At 42.3% G+C, this 24,197-nt stretch overlaps 1 protein-coding gene across 12 annotated transcripts in view; it reads right to left on the reverse strand.

Annotated features, from left to right (window-relative positions):
* The window catches only part of LOC138497200 (poly(rC)-binding protein 3-like), a 3,473,032-nt gene that overhangs the window by 1,983,600 nt on the left and 1,465,235 nt on the right, over window positions 1–24,197 (reverse strand). The window lies entirely within an intron of this gene.

Raw genomic sequence — 24,197 nt, forward strand, 5'->3', positions numbered from 1 at the left:
GATTCTAGTCAATTGCATGAATTTGCCTGACCCTTCTGTTGGAACATGTCAGGTAAATGATCTGATCTTTGTCCTTCGTCTTTCATGATGTACAAAAGTGTTAGAGTTGGAAAATGGGGGGTTAAATTGTTTGTACATCCTACGAGGTAGGATGAGGAAAAGGTATAATAATATATATAAGGGGGGATACCGCGCCTCACCTGTCGGTGTATCATTTCCACTCCTCGAGGACCCCCCATCAGGTGATCCCCCCGCATTGGTCCACCCACAGGAACTGGATCCAATAGCGATGGCCGTGTCTTGGCCACAAGTATGACAGATCCCCTGGGACCAGTCAAGGAGACACTGTCACGTTTCTCACAATAGGAATGGTACAATTCACCATAAACACAAAGGAAGATCCACAATAATTTCTAATGTGCTTACTACAAGTATTAGAAAACAAAATCATACGTATAAATGAATTCTTCTACATTTCATACACATGGAAGCATATATGCAGTCTCCGCAACCATGTTTCACAGGAGAACATCCCCAATGAACGATTTGTGTTTGTATCCATAAAAACTTGTGAAAACATTCCATTTCACCAGCTTTTGCAAAATGCAAATCAGGGCATAGTATGCACTTTTTGCAATTCAGACAATCGTTCCACCATACAATTAAACTCACTAAGCCACAATCTGATACTAATTATTTTAAGATACAATGCAGATGGTACCAAAAACAACTGTAAGCTTACTAGCTTTACACACAGCCAAGTATCTCTTGGCAAGAAAACATTCACAACAGTAGGCATAATCTACCACACTGGTGCCACAACCACTGCAGGACAGTACACTGCATATGTCAAACAAAAAAAAAATGGTTGGTTTGAATGTAACAATACGTCTGTTACTTTGAAACTTAGTTTACCAGCAAATCTAACAAATGCCTAATTAATATTCCTTAAACCCAAACTGAGTCACTAAACTGTAGCACAATTAACAGTTGGAATATGCCAACTGGTATCTAACTACATACATAATACTACAATACTACTTTAAAAAGGCAAAAGGGTTAGAATACGCCAACAGGTATCTAACTACTTTAAAAATACCTTTCATTGCACATTACTTCAAATACACCATCACAATTCTACAAAACTTCTTCTAACCTCCAATATACTTAGAATCGTCCAACAGGTATCTAACCACTTTAAACATTCCCTTAAATACAACACACTTCAAATAAACAAACTGTCACACACTCACATAAATGTAATTGTTTTATTTTTAATCCTCTATGGATTTCTTTTTCCAATGACCCAATGATTATTGAACATCAATACAACAACTGTGACCACACACTAATATTGTAGCAAACATAGGCCCTCATTACAACACCGGCGCTAAACCATGGCGCTATTAGCACCATGGTTGGTGCCGGTATTGTAACGAGTCCACCAATGTTCAATGGGGAATTACCACCCCATTCCAAGGTTGGCGGGCGGTAATTCCCCATTAAACATTGGCCCTTCCCCATTCCCATTTTTGCCCCATAGGGCTCAATGGGACTGGGGAAGGCGGTAAGTATGGTACCGCAAATTGCGGTACTGTACTAACCTCGAGAGTCTCTTTGCGGGTCCCTACTTTAACGGCTGGTCTAGACCAGCCATTCAGGTCGGGTCCCGCAAAGGGACCTCGTAGTAAGGCGCTAAGTGGTTAACGGCACCGCAGCCTTTTACAGCGCCGTTAACCACTTAGCGCCAGGGTCGTAATGAGGCCCATAGTACATAGAATGTACTGATTATGAGGGTCTAAAAAGTGCATGAATATGTGAAATTGTATGCAATTATACATTTTAATCTACCGTGTTCAACATTTTGTGCTGTCCTTTTTTCACAGAGAAAGAACTAAAGATTCCACCTTCATTACCGTCTGCAACTGAGTAACCCTACCAAATGGAATCCTATTAGTTATCTTTATAAACATGCACATTCGACGGACACTACCCTCAATTGCACTGCTATCATAAATACTATAAACACTTCAATTGTAGAAGTCCACAATATTACAGATACTGTATACTTCCCCTACAGCGCCTATAATTACTCGACCAACAAACTCTTGCAGTAAAAACAAGCGTACTCACATTTGCCAAAGGAGAAATAACGGTCACAGCACACCACTGGTCGGTGTAAAAAATGTCCTTTAATTACACTCTTCAAACATAGAGAAATCGAAACATGACAAGGAGAAAAAGCATCCCCTACCACTGTCTGCCATGCGTTCCACCCCTGTCGGGGCTTCATCGGGCTAGTAATAAACATTTCATGTGCAGCGTTCTCAATTTAAAAGCAAGCCGAGCTTCATTTGCAGGCAGGTAATCAACAACCTAGAGAACTTATACCTATGCCACTATTCCATGTAGTTAATAGTTGTCCCAGAGCGCCCTGTTGGAGTAGCAGTATCATAATAGTAACGTTCAATGAGGAACAACCCAATTAGTTGTAAGAAGACATCATGTTTCATGCCTGCATATGAAACTCTGTAAAATGATTATGAACATTAAAGTTTTAACTTGCAAAACATAATGCAACAACCATAAGTCTGTATAGGAAGCGCCCCGTAAAACACGTGACCATTCATATTCTGTCTAGAAGACGGCTATGGAAAACACAGGCCAATGCAGCAGCACACTGATAATAAATCAACCATATAAAGAAGGGAGATAAGAGTGTTGTTCAAGGTAAGGCCTATAGGTGGCTAAATGACATGCACAATTTTAAACACCGGACACAGTCTGTGTCTCTGTGATCCAAATAGCACCCAATTGCTATTTAATATGTATCAAAACAGTATAATGATTCATAAGCTATTACTAAAACAAGAGGGAAAAGGTCCAGATTATTAAGGTAGGCCAGCACCATTAGTTTAGACAATACACCAAACAGATTGCAGCCCTTCTAATTACAGAGCTGCCCTACACAGCTGCCCTATTCAGAACATACATCAAATATGAAAAGGGGCTGACTGCTTCACAAGAATAGAACACAAATGGTCACCTAAGTTCTGCATAACAGAATAATATATAAAACAGGTAATGCCTCATCACTTACTTATTATTGCACAGTAATAGGCGCTACACCACAGTTTATAAACTAAAATTAGCCAATCCCACTGTGGTGCTCCTCAGCTTTAACACAGCAGGCATGGAAGTGCATTGTGCATTCTAAAATTATTAATTGTCTGGATTCAATTGTCTCAATCGGCATAAAGTGCATGGTGCATGCAGGTCGGCTGACCTTCCGATTACCTATATTTAATTATTTTTGATTCATATTTTGGAATTGTACCATCGGAGGAAAAGAAAGTGCTATCTGCTTCTTAAATGTACAAAATAGATGCAAGCATGCCATACATGACTATTACTATACTCAAATTACTATAGTGTATGTGGCATGTGACCAGATTCTTGGGGGCATGGCCTGCGGCCAATTGTGTCAAACAGTAAGACAGACACTTGTGATCACAGTTCAAAGGTGCTTATTGAACTTCAACTGCATTTGAAAAACACCTATCTAATCCTAAATCTAAAGATGGGAGCAAGCTACGACCATGAAATAATAATAACGCAGTCCTAATGGTGTCTTGTCAAAATAAAAGGGCCAATACTAATAAACCTATTGCCAAACCTTACTTCTAAATACAAATAGTGTGGGAAACAATGTTATGCAAAAGAAAAGTGTTCAAGAAATGATATGTTAGGATATTCAAGCTGTTGGCTTCCCTTCCCAATGTTTTCAGCATGGGACAAGGCGGCACACTTGAGCATAGCACACTCTCTGGCTTCCGTAGCACGAGGATGCAGTTCAAGAATTCAACATCAAGGCCTTCTGTGCCAAAGTCTCCTTGTCATTCAAAGTCTCTTTTTTCAGAGGGCCTGATGCAACATGAAAAAAAAGTTCCTTTTTTCTCAGGATTTTCACTTATACAACTTCTTGGGTAATTAACTGTTCACCTGGGTCCCCCTCTGCCAGGCGCACACCCACTTTAAAACAAATTCTTCAATTGGTCTCACTCTGCTGGGCTCGGCCCAGATTCAAGTATTTTTCCAAACTTTCTCTATTTCATCAAAATCGAAGACTTTCGACTGCACAGAATTTTGCTTGGCCCGTCGCAAGACCACTTCGATTCACATTAATTTGTTGACTTTCAAATGATCTCCCTCCGCCGGGCTCGGATCAAATGTATCTACTTTCGTCACTCCTCAGCTGGATACCTTACAGAGACCTTTGATTGAGCGCCCATGCAGTGCCAAACCACTCTGCCAAAGGTACTGTAGTTTGCTTTACAGTTCAATCACTCATTAGCATGTCACTTCACTCGCGTCTCTTATGACATGCGTTTTAACAATGTTGGTTCCAGCACTCGCCATACAATGTTCCTGCTTGCAGTCTTGGCTTTAACACAAACCAGTATTGTATCAGTCTCCCAACTTACTGGCTATGTTACTTTAACTGAAGCAGCTTTGTACTTGGAGCCCAGAACGGTACCATGGCGGCTGGTAATTCTACCTGCCTTGATTATTGAGGCGGTAGTGCACCAGGTATCTCCGACACACAATGCAGGATTATTCAGCCTGGTTTCCTGGTCTTACACTTTTTCTCGAGGTTTTGGGAAAGTAACGGTTCCTTGTCTAAAAGATCAAGGGAATTTCCATCCTTGCAATACCCTTTGGTTTTGCCACCTATCCTCTCTTGCTGCCATCCTGAAACTGCTGTTTCCTCGTGTGCTTTGCCTCACTCTGAGTGTGCTCGTGTGCTCCATCTTTTATCTGTGTGGGGAAGTGCAATTGAAGTCGGGTGTGAGTGATTGTCGATAATTGCCTGACCTCACCTGAACATGGTATTACTACATGTCAGATACACAGTTCTGTTGTTAGTCTGTTTTCCCTTAGAGGTGGCTGTCAGTGAAAAGGTAGTTGTGTTGTTAATGAGGCTGGGTGGAGTTCCTAAATATCCTACTGTGTAGGATGGGGTAAAGGTATTACAGGGAAGGGGATACTGCATCTAACCATCCAGTGTCGCAACTCCCCGAAGACCCCTCACCCAGGTGATCCTCCCGCACTGGTCCACCCCCAGTAACTGGATCCAAAAGCAATGGTCGTGTCCGGGCCACATGGATGACAGATCCCCGGGGACTTGTGGGTGAGACACCTTCTGGTTTCTCACAATAATTACATGCTGCCTGTACAGGGAAGAATTTACAGAAAGGTTTGCCATTTTAGAACTATAGAAATTATATCATAGCGAGAAAGAAGACCCGCCTGAAAAGGAGTGGATGCTTAATCAGCATAAAGTGGAGGATGTAACACCGTCCGCTCCTCTTTCTCTTCCTAAAAATGATAGTACAACTGAGGACAAGTAGGGATTTTATCCTCTAAAGGAGGTAAAAGCAACAGCGGGGTATGTTAATATGACATACGCACCCCCTGCTTATAGTAGTGAGGACAATATAGAAGAGAGTAAAATTGAAGAACTTAAATATATGTCAGCACGTGATGAACATAAAGATTGTGAAGAAAAAAGGGACAGACAGATAGAGATAGAAGAAGAAGCTAAGAGACAAAAAGGAGAGAAGGATAAAGCCAATGAAGTAACAATAGTACAAAACACGTGGATTACAGGACAGTTATTACTCAAATTGGATAGAAAGGGTGTTGACAATGTAAGAGAAACAGAAGAAAGAGTGCAATGGGAAACAAATGGAAAGGCACAAGAAAGGGTATTCAAAGAGGAGAGCGACTAGAGAGGAAGCAAAAGGAAGAACAAAGAAGGTCTAAAGAACAGAAAAGAGAGAATAGAGGAGACAAATGTGGAGATTGAAAGAGCATAGCTTGCAAAGAAGGTGAGAGGAAGAAGAGCAAAAAGAGAAGAGCAGAAGGGAAGAAGAAATGAGAAGGCGTAGGGGACAAAAGGATTGATGAAACGGATCCTATCGTTACTCAATGTATAACATCAATCGAAGCACAAGAAGAATGGGAACAAGAAAGGGGATTAAACAGCCCTGCAGAGAGATGCAATGGATACCGAGAATACAGGCATGGGCTGATGAGCATGAGGCAGAAGGCATAGGGAAAAGGATTGGGGATTTATAAAGACAAATGAGGGAGACAGATGGTTACAAAACCAAAGGTAGCATCAAAGGTTCTCCGTTGAAAGAAACAGGACCAGGATTGGATGACATAATGATGAATGGGCATAGAACGCTGTCCCTAAGCAGACTAGGGGCCTCATTACAAGGTTAGAGGTAGCATAATAGCTATTAGCGCTATGGCTACCAGCTTACCGCACACCAGGTCCGGGTTCACTGAATGGGGAATTACCGGGCCATTCCAGCCTTGGAGGACCCAGTAATTCCTCATTCAAGGAACCCGGACCCGCTACATCCCCATTCCATTCGAGCCCTCATAGATAATTAACAGGCCCGTTGTCAGCATGCTGGTCCTTTAGCGGCTCCCACTAAGGGTGCCTGGTAAAACCAGCCACCCTTAGCGGGACCCGCTAAAGTTCCTCATAATGCTGCAGTAAGGGGTTAACAGCACTGGCACCCTTACCGGCGCTGTTAACCCCTTACCACCAGGGTCGTAATGAGGCCCTAGATCATGATGATGAGGAAATGGATAATAGCTATACTAGCTGGGGTACAACAATGTCAGATGAAGAAAGAGCACAAAGAGATGGCGCATGCCGTTTTTCAATAGATTCAAATATAGAAAGGGGGCAAAGTGGTCAGATTTAGAAGTTCCAAAATAAAAAATGCCAGAATCGACAAAAACATATTGTGAACGGACACAAGTACAGTCGCACAGCGCAGGGGATTTATCCCCACCTTATCTAAGTAGATTTAGGTAATTGCCAGGACTAAGACGAACAGGTAAAACTAGCCCCACCTGGATGACAAGAAGCGTAGGTGCATATGATTGTAGAACAGGATTCACACGTTTCCTGTTCTTAGAGAAAGGGGTGGACGTCCACAATATATACCATGTCCACACATGGTTAAAGATCATTTGAAATGTAAATTACCTAGTTTGACTGCAGGTGCGGGAAGATGGATTCATGAGTTTGAGGGAATGACAGCAGGAATGATTTTATCAGTGGGTGACATGAAAGTCCTACTAGCAGCTTTTTTAGGGAGAGAGCTGACAATATTTGGAGACAAGCAGGATATGCAAGTGTGACAGCGCAAAATATGACCTTTGACCAAGCACAATTTAATCATTGTAGATGGACGGCGCTTAGTGTAAAATATTCTGACCCATCAGACATGGGCACTAATATGACAAGGAAAATGGGTGAGGATCAAGATCCTGTTGCTTTTCAGGAGACTCAAGAACATTGGCGTCTTGAGATGAGGGAACCGTGGCATTAAACGGTAGCATTATTTCATCATATTTTATGTCAGGGTCTGCCTGAGAAAATATTTGAAGTTGAAAGTGTTAATCAAATGTCAGAGCGATGTATGAAGGTGGAGGAAGATTTTAATATGTTCTCCATTGTACAGTTAATTGCCCTGCAAGGTCGAGCTTCACAAAAAGAGCAGGATTTATGGAAAAGACGGGGTGTTCTTTATACCACCCGCAGAGGCTACATGGAGACAAGATAGCACTGGAAAGCGAATTATGCCTGTAGCATTATTGATGGTGGCACTGGAGCAGCTTCACTACCCTGCACAAAAGACTATAGAGTCTTGCTGCCATGATCACAGAAGACTGGTTTTCATGAACTGTGTTGGAACACATGGCACATTTTCTTGCGAACTGCATTATCTGCCAGAAGTTCACAGCAGGGCACACTTTGTCAACAGTGAGAGAAGCCATCCCTACACCCAATGGTCTTTTTCAGCATCTATATATAGATTATGTGGATATGTTGCAAACATGCAATGGCTACAGATACATGTTAGTGGGAGAATGTCCCTTTTTCAGATGGAATAGGCAGGTCCATGTACGCACCCCGATGCCTCATGTGCTGTCAAGTTCCTCTTACATGTGATGTTTCCTAGATGGGGTGTGTGCGAAGTCTTGCGGTCTGATAATGGGCTGCATTATATAAATGAAATGTTTGAACAGATCACTCTATTGTTAGGCATAAACACACATTTTCTTCTGCTCATCACCTACAGGCAAATGGTATTAGTGAGAAGCTAAACAGACTGATTAAAGAAAGGATAGCTATAACTAAAATGACTTTAAAGTAGGGGTGACTACATTGCCTACCCCTTGCAATATTTGCACTGATGAAAAAGCCTGGCTCAGATCACCACCTGACTCCTCAGGGGTTGTTGATTGGTTGCGGCATCAGAGTACCCCTTGCTCTTCCCACTTGAATAGAAACTGATACCCATAATGTAGTGAAAACATTAGTGGATGAAATGCATGATTGTTTGAAAAATATGACTGCTAGTGATTCTTTCATTTTCCAACCGATCAAAAATTGGAGGAAAGGATCAAAGGAGATTGAAGAAGACAGCCAAACTGTTGATCCCATAGACTTGCTGAAGCAACCTTGTTTGTAGCCTGGTGATCAAGTGGTTGTCTGCACTTGGAATAAGCCCCATTTTGAAGGACTGTACATAGTAGAGGGGGTCACTCCCACCGCAGTGAAGATCAAATGAAGAAGAGCTTCTTTACATCTTAATGACATAAAGCTTTGCAAAAAAGAGACCCTTCTCCCCCTGCACCCGCTGAAATTTAAGCAAGAGAAGAAGTTCCATGAATACAGATGAGATTGGCTACCAAGAGCCAAAACAAAGAACAGATGAAAAATAAACTTTTTCTAACTATTGACTATTCCCAAGTTTAAAGGCAAAACAAATGAACTTTACAAGGAATACACTGAACAGTTCCAGTGAGGCTAAAGTGAAAAATCCTTGAAGATAAAACACAAAGCTTGCACATGACACTTTACGTTGCCTATGACGTGGCATATATTTTAACATGCTGTTTTTGTATACACACTATAGTCTTATTCAGCTTCAGTGAGATGACACATTGATATTGTCAAATTTTTGGGAAATCCTAAAAACAGTCATATCATTTGCAGGATCATTAGTCCAATAATGTTACAATTTGTATTATAAAAGAGTGTGGTTGTTATAAAGAGTAACAAGAATTACACGTTGATAGAAGAGAATGGGAATTTTCCTATTTATAAGAGACACATTGCCAGCAAGAAGATTGATGAATTATTTTTCAATACTTCTTGTTATTTCATTCTGTACCATGTTTTGTCTTTTCTTCCTTATTATTATTGAATTTCATCAAATAATATTCTACAATACAGTAATATAATACAGATGAAGTAGTTGGTAAAAAGACATCTATATCTGTACATAACAAAAGCACAAGTGATGTTTTCCATGATATTTCTATGCAAATTATTTGACTTAAGAGAGATGCTGAAGAAGATCATGAGGATATGAATTCATACCTTGATAATTCAGCCCATTTAAAGAATAACATGTCTTATCAGCACAGGAAGGACGTGGGGAGAAGGATGTCAGACGAGAGCTGCTATGTGTGTTCTCTCATCCCTTATGCCATGAGCACAGCCAGAACATTTATCACAAGAGAAATACCCATACATGATGTAACATGCCTCAGCCATATAGCAGCAGGTATAACAAGAGGACAATTTGAAGGAAGATGGCCAACCCTACGATGGAGGTCGAAAAGGATGTTCTTATATGAAGATGCATAGATAAAAACGCAGAAAATGGAAAAGGACCCAGATTGCAAAGGCAGAATGCTCCTATGCTCCTATATTCATTCAGTGGTATGACTGGATAACAGATAATGCCTGTTGAACACCGGAGACTGTGTTTTGCAGATCCATGGGAAACACCAGGATTTCCAGGATGCTGGGAGAGACATCTGTTATTGGTATATGAACGAGTAGCCATCAGTACAGGATGGGAATAAGGAATGTTAGCATGCAGTGCACATTTATTGATGACAGCACTAGTACAGATAGTGCAAATAGTGAATGATGAATGCCTGAAAGAAACAGCCAAACATATGAAATTATTAACATGGGTTGAAAATGAAGCAGGACCTGTATCCATGCTGCCCATTAAGAATAGGACACTGTGTTTCAGAAATAAGGGTGTGACCAAAAATGGAGAAAACAAAGAATACAAGCAAACAATTGATGTACCAGGAAGGAAAGGAGGAACTGCCATGCTATTGGACAACTATTGAGTGTGTGGATCTAAAGCTTATATTCAGCTGCCTAAAAATTGGGGAGGAATATACTCCATAGTGATCATACATTTTCAATTTTCATGCATTGGTGATTCCCCAAAGTGATCTCCACAACGACAGCTTTCTCAAAATCAATGCACACCAAAGAAAGAAGAGGTCACTCAACCTCATTCGACAGAAAAGAGAGAACTATTTTTCTGCAAAATCAATAGATGCTTATCAGGACATTCCAAATGAGCATATATTGTTCAGTAGAATGGCAGTGATATTTAGAGCTATATTCATTACAGGAATTCAGACTGCAGTGAACATCAACTGGTTACAAATAACCAGGTCAGAGCTGCTACAAACAATGAATATGAAAATCAAAGGATTTAAAGATATTAGAAAGGAATTGAGTGCCACCCGACTCATGACCCTCCACACAGATAGGTCTTGGATTTCATTACAGCAATGGAAAGAAGCATGTGCAGCAATATTGAGCCTTATTGCTCTACTTAGATACCTGCCCATGATGGAGGAAATGGAACCCTGACAGAAGCAATAACTATGCTGTCAACTCATACACAAATGGAGAAAGAAGTAGATGAAACTGAAGATCAAGACTGGTTTTCGTCTCTGTTCTCGTGGGCTCCAACCTGGCTGGCAAATGCTTTCAAGCTGCTTGGAGCAATACTAGTGTTAGTATTGCTGCGATTCTGTCTTTTAAGAATAATCATAGGACAGTGCAAGAAGACAGCAAAGAAAGCTGAAGAGAATGATAGATGTAAATGCTGTGACCGACGTGCACACACAGACTGAAAGCACCACCCACAAACACTTGCAAGGAATCGCTCTGGCATCCCCAGGAAGAAAGTTTTATTAGCCCAAGGATCATAACAACTATGTGGGACACTGGCTGTTCTGTCAACTGACTGGGGAGTGTTGCCATAAATCTGGAGTGTGGATGAGCACATAAAGAATGCAGGTCACCTGGGGGGTGACTAAGATATGGATTCCAAAGAAATCACAGTGTGAAGAAAAGGTTAAGAAGATTGAGGTGGTTGTCGAGGACTCGAAGAGAGGAGGGAATGCAGAAAAGCAGATGTACACGTCCTCTATAGTGCCTGCCCCATCACCCATTGGAAGAACAACAAGAGACAATGTGCATGACAACAGGTATCATCCCAATGCAGCATCAAAGATATGAGAGACCTTATGCGCTCACACAACTGTATTGGATGCACCCTCGAACTGACACAGTGGAAGGATGTCTGCTGACACCATTGAATGTAGAAGAGCTATAAGTGAAATCTGACAAGTTTAAAGTGACATCATGAAGAAAAGATACAAGGACGCACTAAAATGATGTATGAATACTTAAAGAATGAAGATGTAACTGAAGTAACAAAGTGAACATGTATGCGAATGTGAAGAAATCATATACACTAAGAAGATAAATGAGAAGAGATGTGCAGTAGATGTATATACGCAGACACACAAGGTAGACAAGATTTATAGAAGCTTGCTGCAGTAGAAAATATAACACGGGTAAAGCAGCCATCATTAGAAAATGGATGTCACAACTCTGTATAAATAGTAAGCGAGAAGCCTGAAGGAGGGAGACCAAGGCTGCAGAGCTGACAGGAACTGGAATACAGCTCTGTGCAAGAACTAAGAATATTTGCTTTGCTTAGGATCAAGAATACCTCAGCAAGATGCAATTGCAAGCAACAGAAGTAGTTGAAGATGATAAGCTAGGTACATAGGACATAGGTCTCTTAGATTAAGCAAAAGACTGAACATTTGCAAGTGCCAAATGTTGAACAATTAAAGATCCAGAAAGCATGTGCAAGACAGAGCAACCAAGACCCCAGAGGACAAGCGGAGTAATAGCACCCAATATAATTGAATTTAATAGCACTAAATAGAAGGTCAGAATGGACAAATTCGTGGTCTCCTCACATGTGGTGCAAGGGCACAAAACAAGGCCTATTCATTAAACTCCAAACAAAGGTTGCAATGTACCTTCACTCCTTTTAAAGTTCTGAAGACGGAAACAGTCAGCAAGGTCAACTACAAAGAAGGAGCCTAGGCTTAGGGCCTAACTGATGAGTGATAGTAGGCTAATTGGACAATTAGGCAGTTGTCTGACGTTGTTCCCCATACCTGGGTTTCATATTTCTTACCTTGCTGCTAGTGAGCCGAATGTCCAAGGTTGGAAGAGAATGCCAACCAATCACAAGGGCCTATGTAATGATGGATTATACATTGTTGCAGAAGCCACTCTGCTGCTGTTAATTTACTATTATCTGTGTTATACGCAGTTCGAGGCAGTTCAAGGCGTGATTACTTGATAAGGGGCAGCTAATAATGTTAATAACACCAAAATAAGCTATAGGTATATATGTTTCCTTAAACAATCCCTCCTTATGATAGGTTTTTACTGTTGTCCATGTAGGATGACGTAATAACTGACATATATTGAGCTATAAAGCCTCGTGAGCAATTGAATTGTTTTGAGAGTGTGTGAGCTGCAATCTGTTTGTTCACCCGGTTTCCCTGCTTTATTCAGTTGATAATAAAATAGTATTTTGACATATTCTTTGAGTCTGTCTGGTTATTTGGGCCTGAGATCATTTATTGGTAATTCCATCTGGCATTTGGAACACCCCCGGGGCTACTGCACACATTCAAATTTTTCGAGGAATACCCAACAACTTCTGATGATACCAATATATTCACAGCCTCATTCACAAACTCTCACACATGCCTGAAGCTGAATGATGTGATGGAGCAATTTCAAGAGAGGGTTCTGTCTCATGATACTGACAATGTTATTTTTGTCAGCACCCATGGGGATGTCAATCCACCACCAGCAATTACATAGGGGATCTTACTTCAGAGCTAGCACCCGGCGAGTACATTGTGAAGTTTGTATTTGCAGGGCCCAAAACAAATGCCTATCCCACATTGCTAGGGACTCTCAGCATGAAAGTGAAAGTCATAATGCTGAACATTAACAATAAAGCCGAGATACATTTTGACTGTTTGGAAGATTATATACAGTCATGTACACAGAGAGATACCCATGACAACCCAAGAGCTATTACCATTACACAGCTGTGTATCATGTGCAACAAAAAGCAATGGGTAATCAGCACGAGTACTCTACAGAAGACTCTCAGCGTTGTGTTTGATAAAAGGATGGATACCTGACTACAGCATACATTTGCGTGTAGAAACATCTACAAAATGCATAGACAGTGATGTCACACATAGCATCGAATATTGTATGGCTTTTGGCAGCCTCGCTGTACAACTTTACACCACGAGTTTAAACACCTCTAATTTGTAGAAGGTATGCTAGACAGTCTCAATGATGATCAGCTACTACCACCGAACATGGTGATAAAGTCATTGTTCATGATTTGATGACAGAGGATGGTCATAGCACTGAACTAGAAAAGGCCTTACTCAGTATTCACATCACCGCAATCTAAGTATTTGGTATATCGTGCAGAACTTGTTCAACAAAGGTATGAGTAATAATGTATAACACAAAATGCTAGTTATATGGTGTTATTTTAAAACCCCAGTGATAAACAACAATTAGCTTTGATAGCTTGACAGATGTATCCTTACAAAACACAATTCTTCATGGAGGCTTTTGAAGACATTGGTCCTCATTAAGTGTTTGGAGGCAGCCATGCCCTTTATAAGGGCATGGCTGCCTCCAAACTCGGGTCCGGGTCCGTGGTCCCTAAATGGGGAAATACCGGGACATTCCGACTTTGGAGGGCCCGGTATTTCCCCATTCAGAGAACCCGGACCTGGACCATCCCCATTCCCATTTGAGCCCCCATAGGGCTCAATGGGAAGCATGCTAACAACAGGCCTGTCAATGACGGGCCCATTGTTAGCATGCTTGTCCCCTCGCGGGATCCGCAAAGGACGTCTGGTAAAAATAGACGTCCAGAGCAGGTCCCGTGAGGGGACCTCGTAATAGGGCGGTACAGGGTTAATGGCTCTGCCCCCTTTACCGGCACCGTTAACCCCTTACCACCCTCCTCGTAATGAGGCCCATTGTGTCTCATTATGTGTCCAGTGGTAATACTGCCAGTGCTACCGGCGGGTTGCTGACGGACCCGTAATAATGTACTGGTGCCTGACTTCCCGGTGTCACTGGTTCATTATGAGTCCGGTGGCCAGGAAGTATATTTGTTAATCCCCATTCCCATAGGGTCTGGTAGGACTCTATGGGAGTGGGGACACGGAAACACCGGCAACGGTGCCGGTGCTTCAGTTACGGGTTTGCCTACCATGACCTCTGCAATCGACAAGGCCAGATCTGTAGGGCACAGTGGCTCCAGCAGGCAAACACGTAGTTTACCAGTCCAGAAACAAGTGTGCTGGTGAACTTACTGGCACCCTTCTTTCCGGACCGGCAAACTTGTCATGAGTCCCAATATCAGTAAACCCAACGGATATATGGTGGTTGATTTAATAGTTGAGGATTATAGATTGCAGACTGATATATTCCCACCCTGTCTACCCACTCTCTACACCCCTAAAAAAGAATCTAGAACATCTAGAAAACACCCTAACTACAGTACCGTGGCAGTAGCTGCTCAAGCTTTCCACATGTCGGCATGCATACAGAGAAACATTGAGCTGCTCAAAATGCATGTTACCACCCAGCAACGCAAGGCCATTCTTGCTATGACGTCTGACGATCCTAAGGCCGCTCTTTTGGAGATTGCCCCGAAAACTTTATAGGGATAGGTCCCCTTAACACAACAACAAATAATTGTGTTATAAAAAAAGGGAAGGGCGACATCAAGAAATTGGGTAACAAGTGACGATTATACGACGAAATGAAAAGTGGTCTCTCAGGTAGGTGGATTTATAGGATCTCTCATAGGCATAGCCCTAGCCTAATCACCAGATTGCTCGGGGGTCAGCGATGAAGCACGCTCACAAAATGTATTTTGTGGACAAACACCAGTTGGAAAGCCTGGCACCCGCAACCATGTAGGATTGGGATATACGGAAGGTTGCAACCATACAGCTCGTCTCTGAAATGAAGGATGTTTTAAAAAGGCTTGATATAACGATTCATGATAAAGCACCCTTATTCGCAAATATTTTGCATATATTCTTAAATCACAGTAGGCAGAGTGATGCAGAAAATAACAATCTAACAGTATACATGCCACCCGGTGAATCTAACAGTGTGATGGTTACACAGGCAGTAGACCCAGTTGTGAAGAATGTCAGAATGTGCAAGTAGGATTCAACCAAGGGGGACTAGTCAGATGGTCTCCCACATATGTTGGACTTGTGGGATGACAGGGAACATTGCTCACTTATATGGGAGCCAAGGGAATATACAGAATGGACAATTCACAAGAGGAGGGACAGCTTATCTTCCCCACCATATAGCACACAATCAAGGGAAGGGTTTGCACAAGATCAGACAGTGTATCAGATGCAAGCACCATGAATACAACAGACACCACAATCAGAGCAAGTACAAATGATCCACCGCAAGGGGAATCACAACATGCCCCCATGCAGACACAATATTATGCAAACACATGACAATTATTGACACCTAGAATATGAGGTGCCACTGTGGTGGGAGGGAATCCCTTCACAAGAACAGAGGTATGCATGTACCCACAATAGGACAGCTCACAGGGTGACTTTATGTGTTCAGTACTATCTGTGATGCCAGACCCCCAAGAGGAACTCAGGATCGATGTGACAATAGGAGTCACATCTTTTTCTTTTTTAGTAGACACTGGGGCTACCAGTTCGTGTATACGAGAAGGAAAGCATTCAATGTTAGGAAAGGCCATGAATGCTCAAGGGTTTTCTGGAGCTACAAGTTGAGTTCCTTTTACTGATGAATTACCAGTCTCTATAGGAGAGTGTGATATGTCTGTTCCATTGTTGTATTCATGGCAGAAACCAGTTGACATTTTGGGAAGAGATTTGATGACAAAACTTAATATGACAATTTCATTTATGACAAAGGAATAGTGTGTTCCACTCCTGGAATACAATACATGAACATGGGCAAGTTTGTACAGGCATTCACAGGGCAAGTGGTTCAGCGGGGCGTTCCAGTTGAGCCAGAAGTTTTCTCTTTATGGGGTGAGCATTCTATGAACATGGCTACCTGGCTTCGTCGGGAATTCTTGATTAGGCCACAGATACCTATGGATGAAGAGTGGGGACAGACTATCCCTATCGAGTTAAAAGAAGTCATAGTACAAAGGGAAATTTGCAATGCTCAAAGGAACGGATGATGAGTGTAGACCATGGAGGACAGTCATAGCTCTCGAAGAAGGATACAGGTGGACTGACATTACTGATGATGACATGTTTAGAGATGACCCAACAGATGATGAAGTAGTGTTCTTTATGAGCATCACATACTGGATAAGAATAGAGAAAAGGGAAGTGCTACAGCGAATGACAATAATGTGGCAGCATCCAGCATTTTTTGAAGAAGACTTGGAGAAGGTGCCAAGCACCCTTTGGAACACTACCCCCTATGGCGTAGGATTGTTAAAGGGGAGAGGGAAAATCAAAATAAAGTTGAAGCCAAGGGCGATTTTACCTCGAGCAAAACACTACTCCATGTCTCGAGAGGATGTTAAGAGTATATTCAAGACTATTTCAGCACTGATGAAACAAGGCATTTTGGTACCATCATAATCGTCGTGCAACACCATGGTGTATGCTGTGAAAAAATCAAAGGGAGGGTGGTGGAGATTCATACAGGATGTGAGACCGATTAATCAGATTGCAGATGCTGAGCTTCCTTTACTTTCTAACCCGGCGACGATACTATGCAGTATTCCGGTGGAAGCTCAATATTTCACAGAGATCGATTTGAAAAATGCGTTTTTCTAAATCCCATTGCACAAGGACTCAAAAGACTTGACTTCATTTACATTTTGCCAGATTCATCTTAAACATACTAGGCTGCTCCAAGGGTACTGTGAGTCTCCATCGATCTTTAACAGGGTCCTCCAGATGGACCTAGGCAACGTTGATTTTAAAAGCATAGTTATACAGTACGTAGATGACATTTTATTTCATACCACAATAGAAGATGAGTTCAGACAAGACTCGATTCAGCTGATGACTATCTGAGCAGACAAGGGATACAAGGTAGACAAGGAAAAATTGCAGTATTGCCAGGAAGAGGTGTTGTACATAGGACAGTTGATTTCACATGAGTGAAAGAAGGTGACACCTGAAAGGGCTGAGGCAATTATGAAAACTGCTAAACCTCACATGGTAAAACAGGTGCAAAGTTTTATGGGACTAGGTAATTATGTTAGAGTCTGAGTGTTTGACTACAGTTTGTACACAAGGCCCCTTTTGCAGGCTTTAAAAAAGGCACAAGTGGACAAAGATACAATAGAATGAATGAAGAAATGGAGGAAGGGTTTGAGGAACTGAAGCAAAGATATTTGCACAGTTTCTGTTTTGGGGATTCCTAATTATGCTGAGGAATTTTATTTATTCTCACACACAAATGGGACAGTCATGAATGCAATACTTACACAAAAGGACTACACTGGGGTACAAGCCTGTAGCATATTACAGTGGGATTTTAGACCCAGTTATGAAAGGACATTTTCCTTGTGAACAATCGTTGGCAGCTGCCACAACAGCAGATGACAAGTCTACAAGCATTGTGATGTGCTGCTCTATGACGCTCTTTGTGGAGCATGCTCTGTTTGCTATCTTAGAGCAACCCAAAGGCACATTGACACCTAAGAGAGCTTCTGCCTATGAAGTAATTATTTTGAACCCAACAATTAAAATGTTCAGGTGTAAAATAGTGAATTCTGCTACGTGTGTAGCTGAGCCAGTGACAGAGGGTGACCATGTGCATGACTGTCCAAATTATGTCGAATTCTATGATGATATATCTTGTATAAAAGAAAATGCGTTGCCAGGAGAGGAAATTCTCTTTATTGATGGTTCTTCGAAAATTGATCAAACTAGTGGGGAAAGACATTCTGGTGCAGCTGTAATAAGACATAGGGGGACATTACGAGGTAGATACTAAGGGCTTAATGGTGCCTGTAAAGGTGCCAGAGCCGTCAACACCTTACCGCCTCATTATGAGTTCTTCTTGCAGGACATGCTAAGGACACCTGGTAAGGATGCGAGCAGACCAGGGTGCTAACAACGGGCCCGTTATTAACGGGCCCGTTGTTAGCACCCTCCCCATTCCCATTGAGCCCTATGGGGGCTCAAATGGGAATGGGGATGGGTTCCTTGAATGAGGAATTACTTGCCCCTCCAAGGTCAGAATGGCCTGGTAATTCCTCATTCAAGGAACCCGGACCCGGTACCCGATAAGGGGGTAGCCATGCTGCTAATAGCGGCATGGTTACCTCCTACCTCGTAATGATTAGAGCGGATGGCGAGTTTGACGTGGTAGCAAGTGCAAGACTACACTTTTCAGCGCAAGCAGCAGAATTGGTAGCGCTAATTTTCGGACTTCAGAAACACAAAGGGCAGGAATGACAGTGTACAGTGATTCCACCTACATGACCTCAACCGTACACGCAGGGTTAGCACATTGGAAAAGGAGTGGATACCTCTGTGGGGATGGCACTCTTTATTGGACAGGCTTATTACAGCACTACAACTCCCAGTAACCATAGTGGTCATTAAATGCGCCACTCATACTAAGCGAACAGACTTTATTTCTTGTGGGAATGAAGCCGCAGATGTAGAAGCCAAAAGGGTTGCATATTCTCCAGATATTTCAGGTTTTGATAGACTGAATGTCAAAGAGAAGGTAGTCACAGTTATGGTGATGCAAGAAGGGTTTAATAAATTATCCATGACCCAATTGATGGAGATTCAAGGGAGTGCTCCACAGGAAGAGCAGGAATTATGGAAGCAAAGGGGGTGTTCTTTATGCCCCACAGAAACATTATGGCAACAGGATAGCACTGGAAAGCCGGTGATGCCAGTAGCATTATTAAAGGTCGTTCTTGAACACCTGCATTATCCCACACATGGAACTAGGGAAAGCTGTGCTGCAACAATTGCGGAAGAAGTTTATTCAGAATCTTTTAGAACAGGTTGCATTTTATGTAGTATATTGCATTGTATGTCAAAAGTTTATCGCTGGACGTACACTGAGAACAATTAGAGGAGTAATTCCTTGACCGAATGGTCCTTTTCAGCATTTACATATTGACTATGTTGATATGCTGCAGGTGTCTAGTGGATATAGGTATCTGATAGTCGCGGTGTGTCCCTTCTCCAGGTGGATCAAGGCAGATCTGTGTACACACCCTGAAACCACTTGCGCAGTTTCTAGTGCTCAAATTCTTTCCAAGATGTGGTGTGTGTGAAGTGCTGAGATCCAATGATGGGCCACATTTAGTCAATGAAGTATTTGAACAGATAGGGCTTTAATTGAACATAAAGCATATATTTTCTTCTGCTTATCACCCGCAAGCGAATGGCAAATATGATGGACCTAAGGAATCAGCAAGGTTCGGAACATCACTTCACCCCACCATGAGCTAGTAACAGGGAGGCAAATGAGAATGCCTCTTACACCTCCAACGAAGAGTACAAGTGATGCCACCCAGAGCATAGCAAAAATGTTAGGAAATTAATTAAATTAATATTTGACATGTATGACATCTAGCATCTCTCTCGTTTCAGATCAACTTAAGCGCCAAGGGGATTGGTCTCAGAACCCAGATGAAAACTATTCAGCAACTGGATCCACTGCACTATTATCGGCAACTAAACTCATTATTGGAGATGCTGTGTTAATTAGGAATTTTCCACGCAGGTGGCACGAGCCACGGTTTTATGTTATGATATGATATGATATGGTATGATATGGCATTTATAACGCGCCTATACACAAGTGTTTCAAGGCGCAACGAGGCAAGGGAGGGAAACAAAGGGAGGACGAACAACAATCCTACTAGGCCAGGTGTCATTCAGATCGTGCAAGTGCATGGGAAGAGGGTAGAGACAGTGAGGTACATGGGAAAAGATAATAACAATAAGTAAGTAATGGCCCACAAGTAGGAAGTGCAAGGGTAAGTGCATAAATCAGGTGTCAAGGGCTGGTAGGGGGACTGTAGGGATGCAGAACAGTCCCCAAGTGCGGGGGTTGCCAGGTGGGATGTGCAGGTGTGTGATAAGGCGGGGGGAGGGACCTGGGCCCGAGATCAGAGGGTGTCCAGGAAGCTGATGCAGTTCCGGCTACAGCCAGGAGGTCAGCATAGGAGAGGAGGAGAAAAGGCAGAAGCAAAGAGAAGGTTTTTGAGGTGCTTCTGGCACCAGAGATTGTTCTCCTCAAGTTTAAGGGAGGCAGGGAGGCTGTTCCAGAGGAAGGCACCAGCCGAAGAAAGAGATCTACCACCAATTTGTTGCTTGGAGAAGCAACTGACCATGAGGGAGTTGGAGGCGGATGAGCGAAGAGCTCGAAAAGGAAGATATTTAGAAAAAAGAGTTGAAAGAATTGAGGCCTCAGGACCCAGAAGGCCTTGTGGACGATGCAGAGGGTTTTGAACTTAATCCTCGCAGCCACTGGGAGCCAGTGCAGAGATTTCAGTCCTGGAGAGATACAAACCCTGGGCTTGAGGCCAAGGACAAGTCTCACAGTCCTGTTCTGGATAAGATGCAGAGGGCGGAGAGTAGAATCAGGCATATTTAGAAAGAGGCTGTTGCAATAGTCCAGCCTAGAGAGAACTAAAGCTCTGGAGACATTGAGCTTCTGGGGGAAGGAGAGGAAAGGCAGAATACCTCTGAGGAGTTCACCTCGCCAGGGATGGCAAGTGGAGGTGGCTGGGTAGAGAACTAAGTATAGAAGGAGAGGTGGCTGTGGATATGAAGGATCTTCAAAAGCTGGCAAGAATAAGTAGGGAATTGACAGCAACGGATGATGGAATTCTTTTGAGAGGAAATAGACTTGTAGCATCCAAAGGTTTGAGGAAAGTTCTTGTGATGTTGGCACATGAAGGTCATCGTGGAGTGGTAAATGCAAAGAAGATGAGAAGAAATCAAGTCTGGTTTCCTTGCATGGATGTGATTATTGAAGATATTCTAAAGAATTGTTTTGTGTGCCAAGTGACTGCCTCAAATAGCAATGCAACTTCTCTTCAGATTGTGCCGTTACCTGAAGGTCCTTGGAACAGTGTAGCTCTTGACTTTTATGGGCTCCTTGAAGAGGGAGGATATCTATTGGTGGCCCTGGATGAATACTCTAGGTTTCTGCTAGTGAAGCATGTAATGTCATCTGCATTTCATCATGTAGCTGTGGTTTTGGAGGAACTGTTTAGTGAGTGGGGTATTCCTTAGGTAATAAAAACTGCTAATGGGCCACCATTTCAAGGACATCAATTTGGAAAATTTGCGGCACATTTGGTTTTTTGGCATCAAAATGTTACACCGCTATGGCCACAACCAAATGCCATGGTTGAGAGGTTTACGTTCAACTTGGAAAGGGCTCAATGGAAGGCAATTGTGGACAATATGTCATTGACACAAGCTGGTTCACAGATGCTACAGAGTTACCGGAACACCCCGCAGGAAATAACTGGATATTCGCCATCGGAGTTAATGATACGATATAAGCCTAGAACTAGACTTACTCAACTGGAGGACTATAACTTAGAGGAGGATGATGAGATCAGAGAGCGAGATAAAGTAAAAAGAAGCAGAATCAAAGATGGACTGATCGGAAAAGAAAGGCCAAATATGACCAACTTGGAACGGGGGATGCTGTATTAGTGCAACAAAGGAAGCACACGAAATTGGATTCAAGATTTAAACCCACGATTTTAAGAGTAAAAAAAAGTGAAAGGTCACAGCATTTGGAGAAAAGAACTATGAGATCACGGGAAATGCTTCTTTCTTTAGAAGAATGTTTCAAGAAGACCGTAGTAGTAACTTTGAAATTGATGAAAAACCTGATGTTGAACTAATGGATAATTCTATCTTGGATGATATCTCTATGGATTCGGAAGATGTTCCAGTGGGGGATAGTCTGAACTTGTGGGTGTGGGTACTGTTTCTGTTAGTTCAATTTCTGGTTATGTTTCTGTCAGTTCAAGTTCTGGTGAGCTAACTGGTTGAGAGAACTCTAATTCAAGAGACATGATCCTGAGAAACCGTCCTTATTGGGTGGTTTGTAAGTCAGATCGATTAATTGAACAAATATAGGTGTGAATTCATCAATCCGTAAGTACACATTTACATGATATTTTAACACCTGTAAGTAGTAGAGTTATTAACATGTAAGTATGCAGTTAGATGAAAAGTGGGGGATTGTTATATATTGTTATATTTGTTATTAGGTTATTAGGTGTTGTTATAAGCTAGCAGTCATAGAAATCATTGTGGAATGTCACAGTGGAATGCAGAGTGGTTTGGGAGAATCTAAAATGTGTGGGGAAGGCAGGCAAGTTAGTTTGTAGTTGAACATTAAATGAATAAGGAAAGGCTCCAGTGTATTTATATAATATTTGATGGCAAGTACATAACAATGTCCAAGAAAGGATGGGCAGAAGGATTAATGTCCTGTGCAGCTCATCTATTGAAGCAAGAATATGTCTGAGAAGTACAGAGAGTAAATGATGGGTGTTTGAAGTCATGGGCTGAACATGTCAAGCTGCTGACATGGGTAGAAGATAAATCCGGTCCAATGGCTGTGATTCCACTGTCAAATGCAACATTGTGCTTTCGAAGAGAGGGAGAGAAGCATGTGGGAGATAACATAGGTTGCAAGACTACAGTTGATGTCTCCTGGATGGGAGCATGGACAGCCATCCGGATGGATCAATATTGGGCTTGTGGGTCCAGAGCCTACATGAAGCTGCCTAAAGATTGGGGAGGAATGTGTTCCTTAGTGCTCATCCATGTTCCAGCGTTAGTGATTCCCCAGAGTGACCTGAATATTGGAGAATTTCCGAAAGCAGATGCCCATTTGAGAAGGAGAAGATCGCTCAAATTTCTCAATCGAACCAAGAGAGAGAATTACTTCTCAGCAAAATCAATAGAGGCATTCAAGACTATCCCATAAGAGCATAGACTGTTTAGTAAAACTGCTTCAATCTTCACGACTATCTCTATCCCTGCGATCCAGACGATGGTGAATGCAGAGTTTTTACAAATCACTCGCTGGGAGCATCTGCAGACCAGGGGATTCTTTGCCATAAAGGGATTCAATGTGTCAGTCTTATTAAGAGAAAAAATGTGGTGTTCAGATCTCTGTGCAACCCTAGAAACAAAGGGGTAGAGTATGTAACCAGACTGACAATAGAATTGAGGGGTATGTGTAAGTACAAGTGAACTGAGGAAGCTCACCGTGGTTTCCAGATGGCGAAGTCCAAATGTTCCGGTAGTTCCGAGATTGCAGAGATGATGCGAGTTCCAATAAGAAACTGTTTGCAGACCAACCTGACGAAACGAGGATGCCTAAGCTAAGGTGGCGCCTGTCTGTAGTCCCTTAATGGGCCACGAGAACCCAATGACATGTAGATGCCTAAAGAGGTTCCAAAAGTAAGTATGAAGGAAAGCAGTAAGGTGCAGTTCGTCTTGGATAACAATGTTGAGTTTGGCAGCAGGTTAGAAAGGATTGGTTCAGAGTGGGAAGACAAGGCAATCTGTAAGCGGTCCAGGTCGTAACCTGGAAGACAATCAGAGGTTGTAGTTGGAAGGCAAACCAAGTCGTGAATGGAATACGAGGTCAAAAAACTTAGTAACAGGTATTCACATGAGGGCTTAAGCAGAGGCATTTCCGGGGACAACGCAGGGTTCGGCAACCAATTTGAGTAACAATAACGTAATCACAGAAGGGGGTAAGCAGAGATAATCTGATGGCAAGGCAAGGTTCGGTAACAGGTTTACAAGAACAGCAAAGGTAAGAGAGCAACAAAGTAGCTACCTGG

The sequence above is a fragment of the Ambystoma mexicanum genome, chromosome 5q (assembly GCF_040938575.1).
Source record: "Ambystoma mexicanum isolate Mex_15411 chromosome 5q, UKY_AmexF1_1, whole genome shotgun sequence".
Lineage (NCBI taxonomy): Eukaryota > Metazoa > Chordata > Amphibia > Caudata > Ambystomatidae > Ambystoma > Ambystoma mexicanum.